General features: G+C 38.8%; 1 protein-coding gene across 9 annotated transcripts in view; it reads left to right on the top strand.

The window, feature by feature from the left end:
* Positions 1 to 12,119, top strand: part of ENOX1 (ecto-NOX disulfide-thiol exchanger 1) — a 358,808-nt gene that overhangs the window by 113,296 nt on the left and 233,393 nt on the right. Inside the window, exon 4 of one of the 9 annotated variants that reach the window (XM_080592780.1) lies at positions 1,044 to 1,100. The exons of the other annotated variants lie outside the window; for them this stretch is intronic. The gene's annotated coding sequence lies outside the window, so the exon portion shown is untranslated. The remainder of the gene's footprint in view (positions 1 to 1,043; positions 1,101 to 12,119) is intronic. 9 annotated transcript variants of the gene reach the window in all.

Here is a 12,119-nt window from a genome sequence, read left to right as displayed (position 1 = left end):
GTCATTTTCACAACTATGAGAATAGCGAGCTGGCAAATGTCATGGTGGGGGCGGGGAGAAAGGAGGGGAAGAGCCTAGGGAGAGCACTTTTCCATGTGAGCATGTAAGCATGGCAACCATACCTTTGATCTCCCTACCAGCACTGCACGTGTACCTGGAGAGCCCTGCTGCCACTGTATTAGATATTCATGCCTGCCCTAAAGCCATGCTGCCAGAGAGGCCAAGCCCTCGATGCCACCAGGCTTTGCTCACGGGTCATCTTTCCCACCCGAGGCTGCAAGGGTGATGGCATGGATGGAGGTCTGCAGTGAGGGAGCAGACGCTGATGCATAAGCCAGAACCACAGAGGCAAGCAGGCATGTGTTACCTCTGTGCAGTTTCTGTGAGAATTGCCTGGCTATGAAAAGGGAGAAAGGAAAGGGGATGTTGCTACCTGTAAATATGCCATATGTGCATTTGATGCATGCATTTGAATTATTGAACAGGTGGAAGCCAAGTAGCCTGTTAGCTGGAGAAAATCTATAAGCTAGAAGCTCAGAGAAAATGTGGCAGAATAAAATGAAGAGGATGGAGAAAGTAAATCTCTCAAAGCTGTCATGAAGGGACAGTTGAATTTTATTAGAACAGAAATTAAAACAAGACTGTGAGTTTATAAAGATTAATGTGTTCAAATCTTGGGGTGTATGTACAAGCTGATTTAAATGCAGTTATGTACTTTGCTTTTTGAATGAGAGAGTCTGTGACTATCCAACTTTGTTCTTTTGTTGCCTATAGCAAGATAAGGAGCAAGTGATGATTAGAAAAAATAAAATTACAATTTGCTCACCTGAGTAAGAGCTGTGGCCAGAGCAGGCTTTCTGCATTTCATATGGATGCCTGGAAAACAAACCAACCAACCCAGAGAACAAATAGATCTTCCACGTTTTTTTTTTATGTTTTAAGTTACTTCCAAGGAGTTTTTAGGAATGGTGGCAAGTGCTTCCTCTGTTAGACGAACAGCCCAGAAGCACCCTGAAATACCCCTCCCTGTTGTTTAATCACAGCTACATCCCAGAAGGACAGGAACATGGTGGAGAGATTCCTGCAAACTACCCTAAGAAGTAAGTCTCATTACATGTCACACCCCCATGCCCATCATCTTGTTTCCAAGTGGCAATTAGGTAATGATCTTTGCTGATCTTAACTCCTGTAGCATGATGTAAAAAGAAGGGTGATCTTTTATGCTAGCAGTCAAGGGTGCCGTAGGGACACTGAAAATCATTTGGCTCATTTGCCTGATTTGCCAGCAAGATGTCTAGATAATCTGAGAGATGTTTGCCTAACCTATTCTTTAAAAAAATAAAAATCAAAATCTTCCCATCAAGAAAATTTCCCATCAAGAAAATGCAGTCTCCTCCAGAACTACACTACACTTAGAGGGTATTCCTAAAATCCAAATCATGATTTCTTTACTCCACTGTAACCCATTAGGTGTTTTATTTCTTGTGAAGAGAGGGAAAAGTTGAACATCACTTTCTTTATAGTAAGTAGTCTGCTGAGTACTGAGAGAATGCCTGTATATTGGAGTTGATTTAATTTTTCTGTTTATTTGTTTGTTTTTCAGAATAAGCAATTGCAGAACCTATAGGTCCCAATTCAAAAACATTTTAAGGATTTATTTCTTCCTTCTGTGTATCTGCATCCCTCTACTGCAACTTCTTGACTCAGGCGCCAATGTTAAGCTGAATATTGTCAGTATGACGGTTAAATGGATACAGATTATGTAAAATAAGCCCAACATTTAGAAGCTTGATAACTAATGATGGAGATGTACCCTAAGCTAAAATGACACCAATCCATATCTTACCTCAGCTTTGTCTAGGTGGAATCCCTGCCAATGTCTTCTCTCTCTTCTCAGTATGATACTAGGTAATGAATGACATTGTTTGAGAGACAATAAGTGTGGAATTGATAGCTCTCAGCATATGGATAACTACACATCTTGCACCTTTTCATTGTCCACATTCTGGCTACACAGAGATATTTGAACAATAGATGAGGCAAAATGGTGGCCATGGCACATTTCAGAAACAGTAATTGTCCATTCAGGTCCCTTTAAAAGACAGAAAGCAAAGAACTGCTAAGTTTTCTATCACTAGTGTCCTCAGAAGAATCAGTCACACATCATGAATAATAATAATAGAAGAGGGAGGACAGCTGCTCAGCCAAACATCATCAGTATTGACACCTTCCAGGAGGAGTAATCACTAATCCCCTTGACCAAAGCAGGTGTCACAGCAAGATAAAAGTCAAAAGCTCCAGCTCCAGTGAGAGTCTGTTACCTTAGACTGAAAGATATGAATTGATTTCACTTCTGAAAGGAAGTTAAAACATCTTCTCCAGTTGAGAGGAGAAATCCACTGCAACTGCTACTGTCCAAGTCTCCAGAAAAAGCAGTGTGACCTGCAGAGCTTGTTATATATATTTAAAAAAAAAAAAAAGTGTTAAGGTGGCCAATGAACAGTTACAATTTTAATTTTTTTTTTTTCCACTGCAGCCCGACACAATGCTGGCATTTGTATGTCCTTTCCCTCTTACTTTTTAGCTAAAATATGCGGAAAGGCTACCGGTTCAAACAGTAAACATTACAAGTATTTTTTTGGCTCTGTGCACATGAGGGAGAATGGTGGTGAGCTTGATTCTGCAATTAATATATTTGCAATGCTATTGTCATTAGAACCTGTCTGTGATGATTATTCATCTCCTTCTTTCCAGCCTCACAGAAACTCTGACATCAGCTTAATTCAGGAGCAATTTCTGTTTATCTTCAGAACTCAAAACCCAGCAAAGTTCAATCAATATCATAAATAACAGTAAGGCAAAGCCTTGAATTTGATAAGAAAGTTTCAGCTTTCTTTTTAGGCTAATGCATATCATACATAACACTTTGGGTCTGAAAGTCCTCAGATATAATGCTCCAGATGGACTCAGGTTTCTAGAGTCAACCATCGCATCAGAGAAGAGGGAATGCAAAGAAATGGATTATTAGATGCCACAAGTGAAAAACAAGAAGCAAAACTTAAAGTAATCCACATCAGCATTAATATGAGTTGGTTGACTCTATAGAAGAAATGATCCAATAATGGCTGTAGGCAACCGCTCAGGAAATAATGTGTTCCTACTTAAAGTCATCGATCCCACATTTCAGAAACAAAAAGACCACTGAATATTGTGTTCAAGAGGCTTTATAAGAATCAGAGGAAAGCAATACCAGGCAGTTTGCTCAAACAGCAAAAATGAAAGTAAAAAGATGAAAGAAAATCTTGGGTCAAAGCACTCTTTAACTTTGAGCTTTCAGAACATTATTAAAAATTAACCAAGAAAAGGGTAAAGCATTCTATTTTCCCAAATATCTTAAAACTTAAAAAAGGAAAAATAATAATAATAATGATAAAAAATATCTCCAGCTAACTAGACAGTTCTTTTTTTCAAATCATAGAAAACTAGCAAATACCTGGAGGATCCTACAACTACATCAGCTGTACCAATGCTCTTCCCAGCAGACCTATGGATGACCGACCCATTTCTCAGGGTCTCCACTGATGGCCAGTACTGTACCTCTGCTCTGGGCCATTCATTCCAAGGCCTAATTTTTCTTACCATTAGAAAACTGTTTTTCTTATTTCTTGACCTGCAAGTTGCTTCTGTCCTATCTTCAGTGAACAGTTTATTCTCATTATTATCTTTTCTTTGTAGCCACCTTGACTATTTTCAAAGTCTTTTGTTATGTTTCCTTCAAATCTTGTCTTCTTTATATTAAACAACATTTTTCTCCTTCAATTTTTGTCATGTTTTGTGGAGTAACTCAGTGTCAATTGGTCATGTCCTCCTTAAAACGTGGCTTCCAACCCAGGACCTAAGGTTGTTGTTGAAGTCTTTCTAAAGGGAAGTAATAAAGCAGAATTCCCTTATGTGTCTTGTAGATAACACTCTTCTCTATATTTCTAATCTGACATTCATGAATACATGACAGTGGCTCTGGTTAAGCCTGAGATCCACCGGATAACCTCAGATCCTTCTTAGCAAGACTAAACCTCTTTGGTTATTTCCCATTTGGTGTTTGCTGAGTTGACTGTTTCCTCCCCTCTCAAAGATAGTTGCCAACAGCTCTAGATTTCCTCAGCTAGTTATATACATATTCTCATGTGAAATTCTTAAGGCCCAGACAATCTGAAAGTTTTAATTTATTTCGGTGCTCTCTAATCTTATTTTCCCTACTATTACCTGAATTTCTACTCTTTTGTCTCCAGTGTTAACTGTGTTGGCTTTCTGATCACAACTGATCTTTCAAATAGCTTTTCCTCCCATTGATAAGCAAACCAACTCTTTCTTCTTGCTATTGCTAATAGTGGTATTCTTACTATAGCACTTAGTATTTTTCTTATGAAGGTTTTCCACTTTTACATCTCCCTTCCAAAAGTACACTGCAGTGTTACACAGACTAGAGAAAGGACTTTCAAAGACAGCATACAATTTTCATAACATGGGATTCCACAGAGGCACTGGATTTACAAGAGCAATTGAAGACAGTTATGGCAGTACTTGACAGATAACACACAGATGTCACTATTCTTACATTCTCAGTGTAAAATTGAGTTGATCTAATTAATAACTAGGAACTAGCACCAAAGAGAATAAAGAAAAAAATTTCAGAGGGACCAGAGATCTTGAAAGGAAAGGTTATATGTTAAATCCAGGAGAGGGCTGAATCTAAAACATGGCAACTTGTTCATAAAATTGACAAGTCATGTGGTTTTCTCAGTGGAAACTTAATTTCTCCAAAATGTTCTTCTTTTAATGTTTGAAGGCCACTAATTCACTTATGTAGTTAATCACATTTTTTTCTCAGTTTCTTTCACTCCACTGAAAACATCCAAAGTGCTCTTATATTTCATTCTTCCCTCTTCATGCAGCCTTTAGGGGTGGTAAATAAAAAAGGGGAGAAGGGAAAGATGATTACAGAGTACCAGGTTAAAGACAAAACATCTTCAGCCATGAAGTCTAGAATCATTGTCAAATATATACATATATATATATTTTTTTCCCCTTGGTGAGCTATTCAGCACTCTGAGAAATCCTGGCCAAAGTTCTGCAGACCAGTTGCTGTCAGGTTCTCTTGTCATTCGCATCTGAGTGAAATCAATCACATGCACTATCTGAGCCCAATGAACTCTACATTCACAGTAGTCTGAGCATTCTGAGCCTCTGATCTTTCTATAACCCCACCAGGAGCATACCCCTTCAATGCTAGAGACCTTTGCCTCCAGATTTTCTAATGGTCAGTCTTCTTCCTTCCTCCGTATATGCATCTTTGATTTTGCCACCTCTGTTTTTCATTGTAGTTTCTTTCTGTAGGTTCAAGTGTATTTAGATTTCAGTTGGTAAGTGCCTTTTGAGAGCCATACGGCCAGCAGACAGCTTGCAATGCCATCAGGCAGGCCTTTGGAAAAAGTCAATGTTTGATTGCCCAAAGCAACATGCAATTTTAAGGTCTTTAAGTTATAATAGAAAAACTAAGTCTATGCGGGTGTGCTTTTTGGCAGTATTTTGTTTGCTTCTATGAAGATATTTCACTGTATGCACTGACCATTCACTGGACTGCTGACAATCTAACCACCAAATGAATAGTGATGTTCTTCAGACTATGGAGTCTAAACCAAACCAAAATTTTGGTCTGCAATCTCAGGCCTTCCAGGCATATGCTCAGGCTACAAAGTTTTTGCCTGGCACTCCCAGTAGAAAGCTGTAACTCAGCAGTCTATGGCCTGAGTCCAGAGTCCATTCCTTTCTCCTCCAGTCCTCCTTCTGTATTTCTTTCTGCAAAATTTCCCCCAGAGTTTGAAATGATTAGTTTATACTCAGATCACTAGGACTCAAGTGGTCAGTGAGAGTCCATAGACCTTCAGATAAGGGTAATGTCTACACAGCTCTCTACTGGTAGATAGGAGTTATCTTGGCCCATTTTCCAAGCCAACCATAAGCTGTGTACCACAGCTAGCATGATGCTGAATACAAACTAATAGACTGCCATGACTGGCAGTGTTTATTAGCTCTGACTCAGTGCAGTTAACTTGGCCTCAGCACTGATAGAAAATATATGTGGCTTCCAGTTGTCTCCAACCTTAAGCAAAAAAATCCTGCATTTGCTCAGGAAAAGCACAGTCACAACAGAACCCTAGAAACAAACAGCTTTGTAAGCAGTGGAGAAGACTCTTTTAATGGATTAATGTCCCTTGTCCCCTAAAACTCTCACCTCACTTTCCTAGCTCCTTCTTATATCCCATGTGCTGTCACAGGTTGAAAGTGGCTTCAAATTTTTGAACATCCCCTGCTACTGCCCCAGCTCTGCCGCCAGAGGTTTAATAGATAGACAGAAACAGGTTCAGTTGAAAATAACTACTAAGAATGAAAATCATACATGCTTTTTGCTCTTAGACTGCATTTTGGTACTCCTTTGAGTATCAAAATTTTGATACTCCTTCGAATATCAAAATCCTATAAAGATCTGATCTCAGAGCATATCACCTTCAAGCTCTCATTTTCACACTCACCACCAGAGATTACCCTCCCTTCAGCCGTGCTTAGTAGTCTAACAGGTTCCTTCTAAACTGGATCCAAGCCTTTTTTTTTTAAATTTAATTTAATTTATTTTTTAAATTACTCCATTTTGGAGCATTGCCAGGCACATGCTTGAACAGAGGCAGCTGAGAGGAAGTGGTGGAAGGGGGAATATGTCAGGAACAAGCCCCTGGTCTGCCCACCAACATCAAAGGCCTTGTATCCCTCAATGCAGTGCTGTTAGAGAGGCAAATTCCTGCTCCCTACTCCCCTTATTTCTACATGTTTTATCTTGTTTTCTAGCTTATAAACTCCTGATCCAAGAGATAAACTGTCCTGTCAGCACAAAACTGAACAAAAATAAAGTAAATGTGTTAACTGTGGGAAAAAAATTACTTAAAAATCAAGAATTTTGCATGTTCTTAATGTCATTCTGTATTTGTGGCAGCATAGTTTTCATGGTTGCATGAACTCCCAAGCACTTTGGTGTTCAGATTCCTTAGTCAATATGGGAAATGGCCAAATACTGCCCTTCAGCTCTTTCAAGTGTGGGAAAAAGCAAAATCATTTGATCCCAGTAAGGTCTAAATGTGCTTTGATATGTAGCTAAGTCAATGACTTAAGTATCAATAGCACAAGAAAATCTTCAAAGGCATTTGGGTATGTCTGTAGGAAATGACCTATATAACAAGAAGCACAAGTCCCATTACCTTCATGTTTATTTCTTGATGGAGGGAGGTGACAAATATGTCTACAGCATTTTGTACCTGGGTTTGTTATTAGCTCCTTAATGAAGGAAGTCTGAGTAATTTGGCTATATTGCCATGCTCTAGCTCTTCCCTGCTCCCCCTTCCAACAGAGACACAGTATAGATGGAGCAATGTTTGGAATGACTGATCTTCAAAGCATGGTTTTGTGAAGAAGCGAAGAGCAGTCACTGCCTTAAGAGAATCTGTCACCTTGTCCTCTAGAAGAAAGGCAACAACAATCTTTTCCAATAATGGGCCTGTTATCTCTCTCTTGGAATTTATCAGGCAAGAAACATATTGATCCAATTTGCAGGTTGCAGCCTGTAGTTCTCTAAATATGTCGAAAACCTTAGCACATGATGATGCCCAGAACTTCTGCATTTAGTTTACAGGCATGCGCCTCCCCCTCCCATCTCCCTTGTGGGCTGCTGTTCTCTTTATGATCCAAGCAACCTGAAGTGGATGAAAAATTCCTCTGTTTCAAGTAATTCATTTTAACTCTCTTCATTGGGAAATTCTTTTACGATGTTTTTCCTTCTTCATGTCTCACCAGCTGTGAATTCTGAGCAAAAAAACACTGCGTGGAAGTATTTATATCCTAGCAAAATTGGATTAATTGGAGTAAAAAAAAAAATAATCTAGAACCTCTTTAATATGTATTATTTATTGATTGTTGTCATTTTTTTTTAAATTCCTTTTGGAGCCAGTATTTTTGTTTGCATACAAGTGGCCCTTCCCTTTTAATCCCTGGGTCTGCTTTTTAAGATGTCTATGGTTTTAAACTGACACCTTATCCTTCTCAGAAGGCCCTATTGTAATGATTCACTATGCTTTACTGTCATAGTGAAACAAAAATGAATGTGAAATCATTTGTTTTTGATCGATTGAGTGTAAGAAAGATAAATCTTCCTTGTTTGTTAGAAACCATTTAAAGAGGCTACTATGGCAACCGAAATTAATGACAAACAAGAAGGCTGTTAATTAATTGTTCAGGCTGACTAGAATAAGAAAATCTTGAATCTTTGCTGAATCTATTTACTAGCATCCCAATAGCTCTTGGTTATTTGTTAGAAGAGTCAGTGCTTCTTTTTATCGTACCGAAATAAAAGATGTTTATGATAATAGAATTGAAAGGGCGCACTTCCTCTATTAGCCTTCCCCCTGTGATCACGCTGAACATGATCACTAAAGTTTGGGTCATGCTCGCAATGATCCCATCTGCTGCTTATAATTTGACTAATAAAGTCAATAATGCCTTTAGGCCATTAAACACATAAGTAAATAGGAGTAGTCCCTGCCCCAACTGGTTTACAGTCTACAAAGCTGATATATGCCAAGCAAAAGTAATACTTTGGGATTCAGGCAAAAAAGGGTATTTCCAATTTCTTTTTAAACTAGATCAGGGATAGTAGCAGAGATATGTTGATATGTGCTAGTGGGTATCAGATGAGGGGAAGAATGCATAATCTCTACAGGAAAATAGGAAGAACCCTTGGGAGGCCTACAGGCAGTTAAGTATATAAACTACAGGTTTCTTTACAGCTGAAGTTGGCATGTTATGCTCTGTAAAGCAGGATTGATGTGTTTTCTACAACAGAAGGACCAGCCAACAAACTGATTCAAGGCGTAACTTATGGAGAGGCTGATCTGCTTTACTTTTTGGAATAAATTACAGTTTGAGAAAATAAATACATCCATATAGAGAGTTCAGAGCATGAAACATTTGGACATTGTTCATTTATGTGTATGCATTTAATTCAAAGATCCAGACATATGGTGGAAACGCATATGGCCAGCACTTAAGGTCAATTGCCATATGGCCAAAATTCTGCCTTAGCAGGGAATTTTGACAGGCGAGTAGCATCTCTGCCGTCTCAGAGTGGGGAGAAGAGCTATCACGTAGCAACAGGATGCTCCTTCTTCCCTCCTTTGCAGGCATTGTTTACTTTCTCGAGGTGTCAGCTTTCCAGCCAGATGACAGTTGACCTTCTAAAGTGTCAGCTGTATGAAATTAGAAGAGTATGAAATATGAACTAAAGAACCAGAGAGTACCCACTTTGACATCCACAAAGAAATTGTTGCCTCTGAATAAATTAGGAACAAGCTTCCAAGGCTGTGACAGAGATCACGAGTAGTGACTAAACAACCAAGAAGCATGTGCTTTTCTATAATAACTCTACAGTAAAGAACTAAATCCATAGTAGTCACACAAAGAATAAACCAGAATACTGGTTGCAACAGTAGATTACATTTTGCCCCTAGTGTGAACTCGTCAAGTTATTACTCTAGTGACTCTGTCCCTTGTAGGTTTCATCATTTCTCTATTAGATTGAGAGGTAACACAATAAATCAAAAGTGCTGTGAGTCGGTATTTCTGAAAATGGTAGTGGAACGCTACTGTGCTCCATAGCAACATGTAGGTTGGCTACATCAGATGAAGTCATTTGCCATCCCTTATCTTCTTCTCACAGCCATATATATATGCTGGGAGGGTTACCTACTGTGTAGAACATGTACATGATCATGGTCCCTCCTTACTTGGACAGAACTCCAATTAGCTCTACTTAGAGCTTCCTTCTCTGCCTTGTGGCCAAGAAAGCCTTACAGATATGTGTGATTACAGCTGTATCGAGTATGCAGTGATATGCAGTGTCTGCTGAGAATATGTTTCCCTGCTTCAAAACAGCCTGTAGAATATTTCCCTCCCCTTACTCTTATTTTTACAAATATTAGCTTATTCTTATAACCCTACAGCTAGCTAAAGAGAAGAGGAGAAAGAAGCCTCATTGCAAATAACAGCAAGTGGATTCTTTTCAGTACAATAGTAAAGATACCAAAGGCCATCCTGTTTTCCAGGTGTTCCTCTGGTTCAGCCACCTGTGATATCTACACCAAACGTGGTGTCATCAGTCAGTTACAGTGTGGTGGGTTCATGCATATTTACAATTTGCAAATTATGCCTGTGTAGCTCTTAGTGTAGCTGTTTCTTTGTCTTTCTCCTTTTCTTCCTTCACTAATGATTCAAAACGCTTACATGCCTAGCATCACAGGGCTGTATTCTATGCTTGCCATTTGCCTTTGTACACCAATTAGGTCTTTGTAATTTAAATGATGTTTTATTTCCTGATTTGGAAGCATCCTCGTTGGTAGAATGAGGTTTTCTTCATCCTGCAACTGTTCTTTGATATAATGATTTATTAAGGTACTAGGAGAAATATTGATCCTGCTAATAGCTTCTGCCTTGCCACATAATGCCTTACATTTTACTCACTGAAAGGGCCATATTCCTTTTCTCATCATCTGATTGACCATAAATGTTTTGGCCTTTCCCCAGCAATTATCACACTTACCAAAGCAGTGGGTAAAAGTCAAGTATTTATAGACTAATTAGAGAAGTCAACATGTCCAAATCACGTGCTTTACATAATACAAAGAGTCATTGGACAGCACTTGGAAATTAGGGAGTGGTTCTATAGTGGTCAAAAACAAATTAGCAAATGTGGAGGAGTTATGTATGTATTATTGACTAGGACTGTCTTTTGGGGAATTACTATGTAGAGTTATATGCTGTACCTGTGATTTATTAGTGGCATTTATGTTTACATTTTATTGGTATTTTCCACTGTGTTCTTTGTCTCTCCTAACCCCCTCTTTCTTTTATTACCCACCTTGAAAAGTGCATTATTCCTATGGTAGCCACAAAAGCTGAAAGGGAATAAAGGACAGCTGCATGAAGAATATGGGACAAGGCTTTTAAGGAACACAGTTTAGTTCACCAAAATGCAGCCAAATGTAAGTGGAGATGCCCTGACCAACTGCAGACCAGATCACCTGCATCTCCAAAGGGGTGCTTAAGGTTATGGATGCAGCATTACAGAAAACAGTGTCCCTTCATCCTGTCTTTATTTCCCTTCCTCTAATTCAGCACAGTTTCTCACAATGGGGTATGGCAAACCTGAGTCATTTATTTAATGCTAATTTAAAGGAAATTCTTCTTAAGACTGGGGACCTCCATGCCTCAAAGTGTTGCTTAGTCAGTATCTTAACTGTCTAGATTCAGATAAGGTTGAGGTTTCCATACATCACTGTTCCAGCTTTATAATAGTTAATAAAAACAACTTAGTAGAGTAATATTAAGCTTTATGGTTTCAGCAAATTTCTGATTATTTAGGGGTCAGAAAGTCTGCCTGAAGATTATCAGAAATTGCGTCTTTTTTTTTTCTTTCTTTCTTTTTTTTTTTTTCTTTTTTGGTGGGTGGCTTTGGTGTCTGTTTTTTTTTTGCTCTAGTGAAGATTGTTGAAGACAGGATACAGAGCAAGTTTTGATTCTGTTCAGAAATGTCTATGCTCTTGTGTAACAACATGATCTCCCAAAACTCTGTCCAGAAAGCACAGAGGAGGAAAGTATGAATGCTGCCTTGGATTAAGATATTTATCTCTAATTTTGCAAGTATTAGTTTGTTTGAAATTTATTTTTAGTTAGCACTTGGTACTTGTGTTTTATTTTGCTCAGAGTAAGCACTGCGGCTAATGAAACTGTCACAATAGTGAGATGACTTTTGTCATCCACGTGAGAGCTAGTCATCCTGTGTGGAGAGAAATAGGCATTTCTAGGGCAGGAATCATCTCAGCTCTGAACTGACATGCAAAATAAATCAGATTGCACCCCAAAAGTGTTTCTCTCTGTTAACACTGAAAGGTGCTAGGAGTGACCAGCTCAGAGGGAGGTGCCCACATTTCAGAGGAACCCATGATGATGTGTTACAGGGGAAC

Source organism: Anser brachyrhynchus (genome assembly GCF_964034855.1).
Source record: "Anser brachyrhynchus genome assembly, chromosome: 1".
Lineage (NCBI taxonomy): Eukaryota > Metazoa > Chordata > Aves > Anseriformes > Anatidae > Anser > Anser brachyrhynchus.
The sequence above is the reverse complement of the archived record's forward strand: the minus strand, read 5'-3'. Positions and strand labels throughout refer to the sequence as shown.